Source organism: Dipodomys merriami, unplaced genomic scaffold, assembly GCF_024711535.1.
Source record: "Dipodomys merriami isolate MVZ:Mamm:240054 unplaced genomic scaffold, mDipMer1.0.p SCAF_447, whole genome shotgun sequence".
NCBI classification, from domain to species: domain Eukaryota; kingdom Metazoa; phylum Chordata; class Mammalia; order Rodentia; family Heteromyidae; genus Dipodomys; species Dipodomys merriami.
Window position 1 is genome coordinate 637,066 of NW_027206010.1, and position 10,586 is coordinate 647,651.

A 10,586-nucleotide genomic window follows, 5' to 3' on the forward strand; every position below is an offset into this window, starting at 1 on the left:
TATCGAGTATGAACAAACATTTCCTCTCCTGGCGACACGAGTGATTTCTGCTGTTTTTCCACCTGCCCCTCTTGCCTTTCTTTGGGCCTGCTTCTTCCTAGATATGATTTATTAACAGGCCCAATGGAATTCCTCCTGTTTCCTGCACAGTCAATACTGAGAAAAGTCCTGTTTCTGTAATCCTCCATCAAGAATGCAAGCCCGAAGCCTGTAAGACCTTTCTACTGCCTTCTCCCAAGTCGGCTACTTCTTTCCCAGGCTGTGTGTCCCTCTTCACTGTGACAATCAACCCAATCTGTCCTGTTGCAGCTGTAGTCTGGGTGATCTTTGTGGAAGGCACTGGTGTTTCCTTTTATTTTTATTTTGTGCCAGGGCCCGGGCACTGTCTCTGAGCTTTTTTGCTCAAGGCTTGTGCTCTACCACTGGAACCACAGCTCTACTTCCAGCTTTTTGTGTTTCATTGGAGATAAGAATCTCCATGTGGACTTTCCTGCCCCAGGACTGGGTTCAAACTTCAATCCTCAGATCTCAGCCTCCTGAGTAGCTAGGATTACAGGCATAATGAGCCACTGGTGCTCAACTCATTCTGCTCCCTCCCCCTCTCCCTCTACCCCCTCTCTGCCAGTCCTGGGCTTGAACTCAGGGCCTGGGCAATATCCCTGAGCTTCTTTTGCTCAACGCTAGCACTCTACCACTTGACCCACAGCACCACTTCTGGCTTTTTCTGTATATGTGGTACTGAGGAATAGAACTCAGAGCTTCATGCGTGCTAGGCAAGCACTCTACCACTAAGCCACATTCCCAGCTCTCATTTCTATTCCTGAGAACTGAAATGAATGTTAATGAAGATGCATTTCATCTTGGTCTCCGGAAACCAGAGGACTCAAAGTGAGGTTTGTTGGAATTATCAGGGGAGCTGAGAAGCCCATATCTATTTATCTGGTTTATCTTCTTTTGTCCAACAAATCTGTGGGGAACATCTGAATTAGCACAGACAGAAAGATGGACAGGACCTGGGTCTAGGGCTGGAAGCCAACCTGGAAGAGAAAAGTTGAGTTATTATAACCAAAGCAAACAGCGTCTGCAGGGAAAAGGTGACATATGACATATGTAACTCAGCAGGAATGTGACAGCCCAGCATTCCTTCCAAGGACCTATGGCACTGAAAGAAAACTCTGGCTTCAGGAATAGCCAGCCCTCAAACAGCCTTAGCCAGGTTTTGCCTGGCATGGAAAGAAGAAGGGTCTAGTCTCCCTGCACCTGAGTTCAAGCCCCAGAACCTGCACAAAAGCAGAAAATACACTTGCTGGGTGCCCATGGCTCATTCCTGTAATCCTAGCTCCTCAGGAGGCTGAGATCTGAGGATCACCATTCAAAGCCAGCCCCAGTAAGAAATTAGAGACTATTATCTCTAATTTACCACAAAAATGCCAGAAGTAGTGCTGTGGCTCAAGTGGTAGAGCATGAACTTTAAGCAAAAGCAGCCCAGGCCCCTGAGTTCAAGCCCCAATACTAGTGTACACACACACACACACACACACACACACACACACACACACACACACACACACACACACACACACACACACACACAACCAAATTAAAGCTTCCTGACTTTAACCAGAGTCTGACCTGTTACAGAGACTTTGAAACCTGAGACTAAGGATATCCAGCAGCCCTTGTGAGGGGTTAATATGCGAGTGTGTGTGTGTGTGTGCGCGCGCGTGCACACACACACACACACACACACACACACACACACACACACACACGGCGCTCTATTTAGAGCCTCCAGAGAAGTAAAACAAATAAAACAAGATAGCAAGCTGTATTTGACTTTTCTGATGTTTCCCAATTAATGGGTCTATGAATTAGGCCACACCAAAGGAATTCTGGGACAATGAATAGTTGATAGTAACTTCCTAGAACTGTGGCAGAGATGTAGGCTTGTTGTCCATTCTGGATTTCTCACAATGGAACAGGGACAAATAGATCTCCTACAACTCAGTATAACCTAGGGATAGGAAAACCAGTGTAGGGGAAAAGAGACGGAGACTTCCAAAGTCTCCAAGACCTGCTATGCACCTGCTGGGTAAAGACCAAGTGAGATGTGATCACATAGATTTAGTGCCAGGCCCATTATAGGCTGCCCATTAAGGGTATCAATTATCAGTATCATTCCTTCTTCCAGAAATACAGTCTCAACTCAATCGCAGCTCAGTTTTATCTCTGAGGGCTGGATCATATAATAAGGTTCTTCCATATGTATTGTTTCCTCTCCTAAACTTTGCTACCAGCCCCCTAACAGGGCTGTAGTGGAAGGACCTCCTTCTTTATTTATTGGGGGCTTGGTCTCAGGGCCTGGACTCTTTCCCTTAGCTTTTTTTTTTTTTTTGCTCAATAGCACTTTATCACTCTGAGCCACACTTTCACTTGTGGCTTTATGGTGGTTCATTGGAGATAAGTTTCACAGACTTTCCTGCCTGGATTGGCTTTGAATCATGATCCTCAGATCTCAACCTCCTGAGTACTTAGGAAGATAGGCATGAGCCACTGGTACATGGCATAGCTGGTTATTCTTGCTTGACACTAAGAAGTTTCTTCTTTTTTCTTGCTAGTCCTGGGCTTAAATTTAGGGCCTGAGCACTGTCCCTGGCTTTCTTATGCTCAAGGCTAGTGCTCTACCACTTGAGCCTGAGCCACAGCGCTACTTCTGACCTTTTCTGTTTATGGGGTACTGAGGAATCGAACCCAGGACTTCATTCATGCTAGGCAAGCATTCTACCACTAAGGCACATTTCCAGCTATTATGAAGTTTCTATTGCTTTTAGTGCCCAGATTAGACACGAGGAAAATGAAGCCAGATCTGGACACGCAGAGTTACCCTTTTCCTGAGAGAAGTAACAACCACCAGGCAAGAGAGCAAGAGAGAAGTTCTAGCTGCCAAAGGGTCAGCCTCTGCCCTTTGAAGTGACCAGAGGCCTTCTTTCGCAATCTCAAAAATCTAACAGCCTGGGAAACAGGATAAAACAGTCCAAAGAAATACAAAGCATGAAGTTCCTGGTTCAAAGTCATAAATATCTGCTACCCCCAAAAATGAAAACAATATTTCCCTTGATAATCATCAAAGCAAAAGGATTTGTATATTGGTTGCTTTTTCCTATTCTTGTGCTAAGGAGAGTTGACCTAAAGTCACTTTTTTTTTTACATCGACATGGGCCAAAAAACTAAGGTGATTTCAAACACTTGTGGGAGCCCCAATCCCATGCAAATGGATGAGGTAGTTCATTCTGTGAGTTCTCGCATGAAAGCAATAGTGCAAGGATGGTTGGTGAGCAAAACCTGATCATTGTGTGTGTGTGTGTGTGTGTGTGTGTGTATGTGTATATTTTGGGTAGGTGTGAGGAAAGTGCAAACAGGCAGCATTTTTAGCACCAAGTGGAAGTGAATGAATTTCATTAAGCTATTGCTATTTAAGCCGGGCATCTTTGGCTCACACCTGTAATCTTAGCTACTCAGGAGACTGAGATCTGAGAATCACAGTTCAAAGCCAGCCTGGGCAGGAAAGCCCATGACACTCTTTATCTCCAATAAGCCACCAGAAAACTGGAAGTGGTGCTATGGCTCAAAGTGCCTTGAACACAAAACAGCTCAGGGACAGTGCCCATAACTGACAAAAATAAAGCACAATTTAGCTCTAACCTGATGTTTTTAAGTGTGTGTCTAGAAATGCAGAAGGTTTTTCTTTTTGTGGTATGGGGGTTTGAACCCAGAGCCTCAAGATTGCTCAGCTTGTTAGCATAAAGCTAGGCTGGTACTCTCTTTCCAGCCACCCCTCCAGCCTAGCTTTTTTTTTGTACATTTTTTTAATTGTAAAAATGCCGTACCGCTGGGCGCTGGTGGCTCACGCCTGTAATCCTAGCTACTCAGGAGGCTGAGATCTGAGGATCGCGGTTCAAAGCCAGCCCGAGCAGGAAAGACCGCGAGACTCCTATCTCCAATAAACCACCAGAAAACCGGAAGTGGCGCTGTAGCTCAAGTGGTAGAGCGCTCGCCTTGAGCTGAAGAGCTGAGGGACAGCGCCCAGGCCTAGAGTTCAAGCCCCACGACCGACCAAAAAAAAAAAAATGCCGTACAGAGGGGTTATAGTTACATGAACAAGGTAATGAGTACATTTCCTATTGAGCATTGTTGCTTCCTCCTTTGTTTTTCCCCTACCATCCCTTCCCTCCTACCTCCACAACTACCCCCACCCCCCAAGCCTAGCTTCTTGCTAGTTATTTGGAAATGGAATCCAGCAGACTTTTCTGTGTGGGCTGACAATGAACCATGATTCTCTGAGCTTTTGCTCAAGGCTGGCACTCTACCACTTGAGCCACAGCACCACTTCTGGCTTTTTCTGTGTATGTGGTACTGGGGAATCAAACCCAGGGCTTCATGCATGCTAGGCAAGCACTCTACCACTAAGCCACTTTCCCAACCCTTATTCATGCATTTATGAATGCATTCACTCATGTGATTCATACATTCACTTTCAGCAGCTACCTCTGGAGCTGCAGATTTGTTGGAAAAGGCTTTGATAAAGGGGAACTCATGAAGTCTTGAGGCCAGGATACTACAGCTCAGCAAATCTCCGAGATTCCTTCACCTCTCCAATCTTGCTTGAACCCTCTACAAATATTTCACCAGGCAGTTGCTGGCAGCTCATTGTAGCTGTCATTGTAGTTTCTCAGGAAGCTGAGATCTATGGATTGTAGTTCAAAGCCAGTCCAAGCAGGAAAGTCCATGGGATTCCATAAACTACTCAGAAAAAGCTGGAAGTGGTGCTGTGGCGCAAGGGCTCTAGCCTTGAGCAAATGAAGCTCAGGGATAGCACTCAGCTCCTGAGTTCAAGCCCCAGGACTGGCAAAAAGAAAAAAAAAAAAACCACCAGCTGACCATAGTTAAGGGCATGAACACAATGAAAGCGTGTGATGCTGATTCGTTCTCCAATAATGCACCTATTTGTCAAAGTCAAAGCACACATATTCCCGAAGGCTGATGCAATGGGGACCTGGCAGGCTGACCTGTTCTTTCAACCAATCAATTCTTAAACCCATTCGTCTCATTTCCTTAACTCAAATTCAGACTACTTATTGTCAGGTGGCTTCAGGTGCTAAGTTAATACCATTCAATGAGGTACTTCTATATTAAATATGGGATACGGGCCAAATATTGATGTTTCTCTGTTTTGGAAAAGCTCTATGTCTCCTTTCCCCCAATGGATCGGACCAGGGATGACAGGAAGATGTGTTGGTGGCTCAGGCCTGTAATCTTAGCCACATAGGAAGCTGAGATGTGAGGATCACAGTTCGAAGTCAACCCCAGCAGGGAAGTCTGTAAGGCTCTTATCTCCAGTTAACCACCAAAAAACCAGAAGTGGAGTTGTGGCTCAAGTGGTAGAGTGCTAGCCTTGAACAAAAGAACTAAGAGACAATGTCTAGGTCCCAAGTTCAAGGCCCAGAACTGGTACAAAAAAAAAAAAAAGCCAGGTGCTGGTGGCTCACACCTGTAATCCTAGTTACTCAGGAGGCTAAGATCTGAGAATCACAGTTCACAGCCAGCCCAGGCAGGAGAGTCCATGAGACTTATCTCTAATAAACCACCAGAAAGCCAGAAGTGGCGCTGTCGCTCAAGTGGTAGAGCATTCACTTTAAGTTGAAGAGCTGCCTGGCGCCAATGGCTCTTGCCTGTAATCCTAGCTACTCAAGAGGATGAGCTCTGAGGATCAAGGTTCAAAAGCCAGTCCAGGCAGGAAAGAGAGTAAGACTCTTATCCCCAATTAACCACATAAAAAGCTTTTTCTTCCCTATCTAGAAGACTGCTATTGCACAACCTGGAGAGATAAGCCCAGTACCAAGGAGAGAAGTTATTAAAAAAATAATAAAGTGCTGGGTACTGGTGGCTCATGCCTGTAATCCTAGCTACTCAGGAGGCTAAGATCTATGGATCATGGTTCAAAGCCAGCCTGGGCAAGAAACGGAGACTCTGATCTCCAATTAACCACTGGAAAACCAGAAGTGGTACTGTAGCTCATGTGGTAGAGTGCTAGCCTTGAGCTGAAGAGCTGAGGGACAGCGCCCAGGCCCAGAGTTCAAGCCCCATGACCAAAAAATAAAGGTTGCTTTTTTTTTCCCCCACTTCCCTGCATCCTTATCGCTGTCATCATCCAAGTTCGCATCATTCATTATGTGGACCAGGATGCTAGCCCTCTGAGAGTACTTCCTGCTGCAGAGTCCCTGCCAATAGTACCACTTAGAATGCTGAACAACTGGGTGGTCTTTACAAGAAAAGGAGAGATAGTATAATCTCTTGTGTAGCTGCCCATCATTTTTCTTTAATAGTGTCCTAATAAATCTCTGCTTGGGCTGGGAATGTGGTTTAGTGGTAGAGTGCTCACCTAGCATGCATGAAGCCCTGGGTTTGATTTCTCAGTACCACATCAACAGAAAAGGCTAGAAGTGGCACTGTGGCTCAAGTGATAGAGTGCTAGCCTTGAGCAAAAGAAGCTCAGACAGTACCCAGGCCCTGAGTTCAATAAAAATTTAAGAAAATAAAAATAAAAAAATAAAAATAAATATTTGCTTTTCCTACCAAAAGAGATGGGGTTGGAGGAGAAAGAGAAGTCCCTAGTACTGGGACTCTTTAGCCACACCTCCAGGTTTTTGCCACTTAACTGGAGATAGAATTCCTAGACTTGGGGCTGGGAAGGTGACTCAGCGGTAGAGCGCTTGCCTTGCATGCTCGAGGCCCTGGGTTCGATTCCTCAGCACCACATAAGCAAAAAGAAAAAAAGCCAGAAGTGGCACTGTGGCTCAAGTGGTAGAGTGCTGGCCTTGAGCTGAAGAGCTGAGGGACAGCGCCCAGGCCCAGAGTTCAGGTCCCACGACCAGACCCAAAAAAGTAAAAAAATAAAATAAAATAAAAATAAAAAACAAGTCTACATCATTGAACCCATTATAAAAAAAAATCTAGACTTTTCTGCCCAGCTTGGATTTGAACCTTGATCTTCCAGGTCTTAGCCTCCTGAGTAGCTTGATTAAAGGTATAAGTTGCAAGTGTCTGGCCTTACGCAGATGCCTTTGTGTGTGCCAGTTCTGGGGCTGGACCTCAGGGCCTGGACGCTGACCCTGGACTTTTGTGCTCAAGGCTAGTGCTCTATCACTTGAGCCACAGCTCCACTTCTGGCTTTTTGCTGGATAATTGAAGATAAGTCTCTCCTGCCAGGCTGGCTTTGAATGGCGATCCTCAGATCTCAGCCTCCTGAGTAGCTAGGATTTATAGGTGTGAGCCATCGACTCTGGCTGGGTAGGTATATTTTTACTGCAGCTGAGTTCATCAGACTCTGTTCTTGGCCACACTTGGCACCTGGCTCCTAGCTCAATGTTCAGTAAGTATTTATTCAATGAGGCAATTGTTTCTGAGAAAGCCAACATGACTGCCAGGTACAGGCTGCAGAGAGCTCAGAACACTGCTGGTGACAGCAATTCAACATGGAGGGACACAAGAACCAATGACACTTCCATGAAGAACAAGACTGTTCATGAGGCACAGATGCCTCAAACAATGAGATGTCCACCATCGCTGCACAATTCTCTACACCAAATACATTTATGACAGGCTAAGGGGGGACAAAGAAATGCTATGTCAGTACTAGGTCAGACATCTAGAAACATCTAAGTTTTGGGGTTTTTTTGCCGGGGGGGGGGCTGAGCTAGTGGGATTTTAACTCAGCCCCTCACATTTGCCCAGCTTGCTCACTAACACGATCCTCTACTACTTGAGTCATGCATCCAGACCCACCTTTTGCTGGTTATTTTGGAGCTGGAGTCTCATGGAGTTTGGGGTTTTTGTTTTGTTTTTGGCCTAGGCTGGCTTTGAACCACCATCCTCAGATCTCAGCCTCCTGAATATCTAGGATTACAGGCATGAGCCACTGTTGCACTTGGCATTTATTTGAAGGATTGTTCATGGATATTAGCAGTATCAATTTGCTCTTGCCTCAACAATCTCTATGATTGAAATGACAGCCTCTTCACACGTTTAAAATATTTTAGTCTTGGGCTGGGAAAGGTGGCTCAGTGGTAGAGCACTTGCCTTGCATGCTCGAGGCCCTGGGTTCGATTCCTCAGCACCACATAAGCAAAAAGAAAAAAAGCTGGAAGTGGCGCTGTGGCTCAAGTGATAGAGCGCTAGCCTTGAGCTGAAGAGCTGAGGGACAGCACCCAGGCCCAGAGTTCAGGTTCCACGACCGGACCCAAAAAAAAAAAAAAATATATATATATATATATATATATATATATATTTTTTTTTTTTTAGTCTTATACTTCATCTATCATTTTATAAATTATAATCCCTACATAATTACACATTATATTGACTCTGCAATTCTTCTAGGAACTAGGTTCCTCTATTTTTTTTCTTCCATTTACTTTTTATCACTGAATGCTTCCTCCCTTTCTCTATGAATAAAACAATTTTTCTCCCCCACACTGTCCTGAACCGAGGCTAGAAACCCAGCCAGTAGCTGCTTCCCTCCTGCAAAACACAAAGTATGGGGCGGAACATAGGAGTTGATTGAAACGGATAAAGAGCAGGAAATCCAGAGCGAGGGTAAAAGCGACTCCTGACATTGTCCATTGTTCCTTGCTACACTGGGCCCTCATCATGCTAGGCAACCTCCTATCGCATCTGGACTAAATACCAACCCTCAATGCATCTATTTAGGGCACATGTAGCTTCATCTTTGGGTTTCCAGATTCAAATCGCTGCTGCCTTTTCTTAGTCCTTTTCTAAAGTGGCAGCTTTTCTAAGAGGAGTGAAAGAAAAGTGGGTTTCAAATAAAGATGGAAGGTCCAGAATAGTGCAGTGTGCATAAAAGAACCTTTGAAGTTTACATTTAGGAGAGATCTAGCTACCCTGAATATGAACATTGTCCTATGATCGAATAAGGTTTAAAATTTGTCAAATAAAAAATAATAGTAACACCTAGCCTATAGCTCTCTAAGCTATCATTACTCAGCTGTATAGCAAAATGCAGAAGTTTAATATTCGGATTTACTTATAACAAAGACCTCCCCCATCGCAACAAAGAAATTGGGTATGAGGGCTCATATCGGTGCTAGTTCTCTGGCCTCTCCCAACCGCCATGGCTCTGTACCTGTGTTGGGCCATGGGAACAGGCCAGTGTGCCAGGCACACTGAACTCCTGGGCTCAGGGACTAACGCCTGAATCTGTCCCACACAAGGGAACCAGTAATCATTGTTGAATATTGCACATACTATTCTGCAATGACCTTTCACAATAAATTGCAGTACATTTAAAGGACTTTAGTGTTCACTCTCCCATCCTCCCCAAAAGCAGCTCAAATTGAGGCCAAGGGTTGTGGATTAGTCATAGGATATCTGCCTAACTTTTTTTTTGGGGGGGGGGGTGCAGGGGTCAGTCTTGGGCCTTGAACTCTGGGCCTGGGCACTGTCCCTGAGCTCTTCAGCTCAAGGCAAGTGCTCTACTACTTGATCTACAGTGCCACTTCTGGTTTTCTGGTGGTTTATTAGAGATAAGAGTCTCAGGGACTTCTTGCCCGGGCTGGCTTTGAACTGTGATCCTCAGATCTCAGCCTGCTGAGTAGCTAGAATTACAGGTGTGAGCCACCAGCACCCAGTCTTTGCCAAACATTTTTAAGGCCCTGAGTTCTATACCCAGTACTTTGTGTGTGTGTGTGTGTGCCAGTCCTGGAGCTTAAACTCAGGGCCTGAGCACTACCTCTGAGCTTTTGTGCTCAAGGTTAGTGCTCTACCACTTGAGTCACAGCTCTACATCCAGCTTTTTGGTGATTCATTGGAGATAAGAATCTCATGGACTTTCCTACCCTTACTGGCTTCTAACCTGAGTCCTCAGACCTCAGCCTCCTGAGTAGCTAGAATTATAGGTGTGAGCCACCGGCACCCAGCATCCCAGGATTGAATTTATATAAAGCTAAAATTGTAAAATTAGAAGAAAATACAGGAGCTATCTTTATGATACTAGATTTAGTAATAATTTCCTTCCTATAGGCAACAGAGTTTAGTCCACAAAGGAAAATTACCAGATAAATTAGATTTTAAAAAATTGAATTTTTTTGCAAAGAACTGTTAAGAGTAAAAAAGGCGGGGCTGGGAAGATGGCTCAGTGGTAGAGCGCTTGCCTTGCATGCATGAGGCCCTGGGTTCGATTCCTCAGCACCACATAAGCAAAACGAAAAAAGCCAGAAGTGGCGCTGTGGCTCAAGTGGTAGAGCGCTAGCCTTGAGCTGAAGAGCTGAGGGACAGTGCCCAGGCCCAGAGTTCAGGCCCCACGACTGGACCCAAAAAAAAAAAAAAAAAGTAAAAAAGGCAACTCACACAATGGAAGAAAATATTTGCATAAGGAATATTCAAAATGTAAAGAATTCTTAAAACTCAAAACAAAGAACAAACAACCAACAAAAAAAGGCCAGGCACCAGTAGCTCATGCTTGTAATCCTGGTTGCTCAGGAGGCTGAGATCTGAAGGTTTTGGTTCAAAGC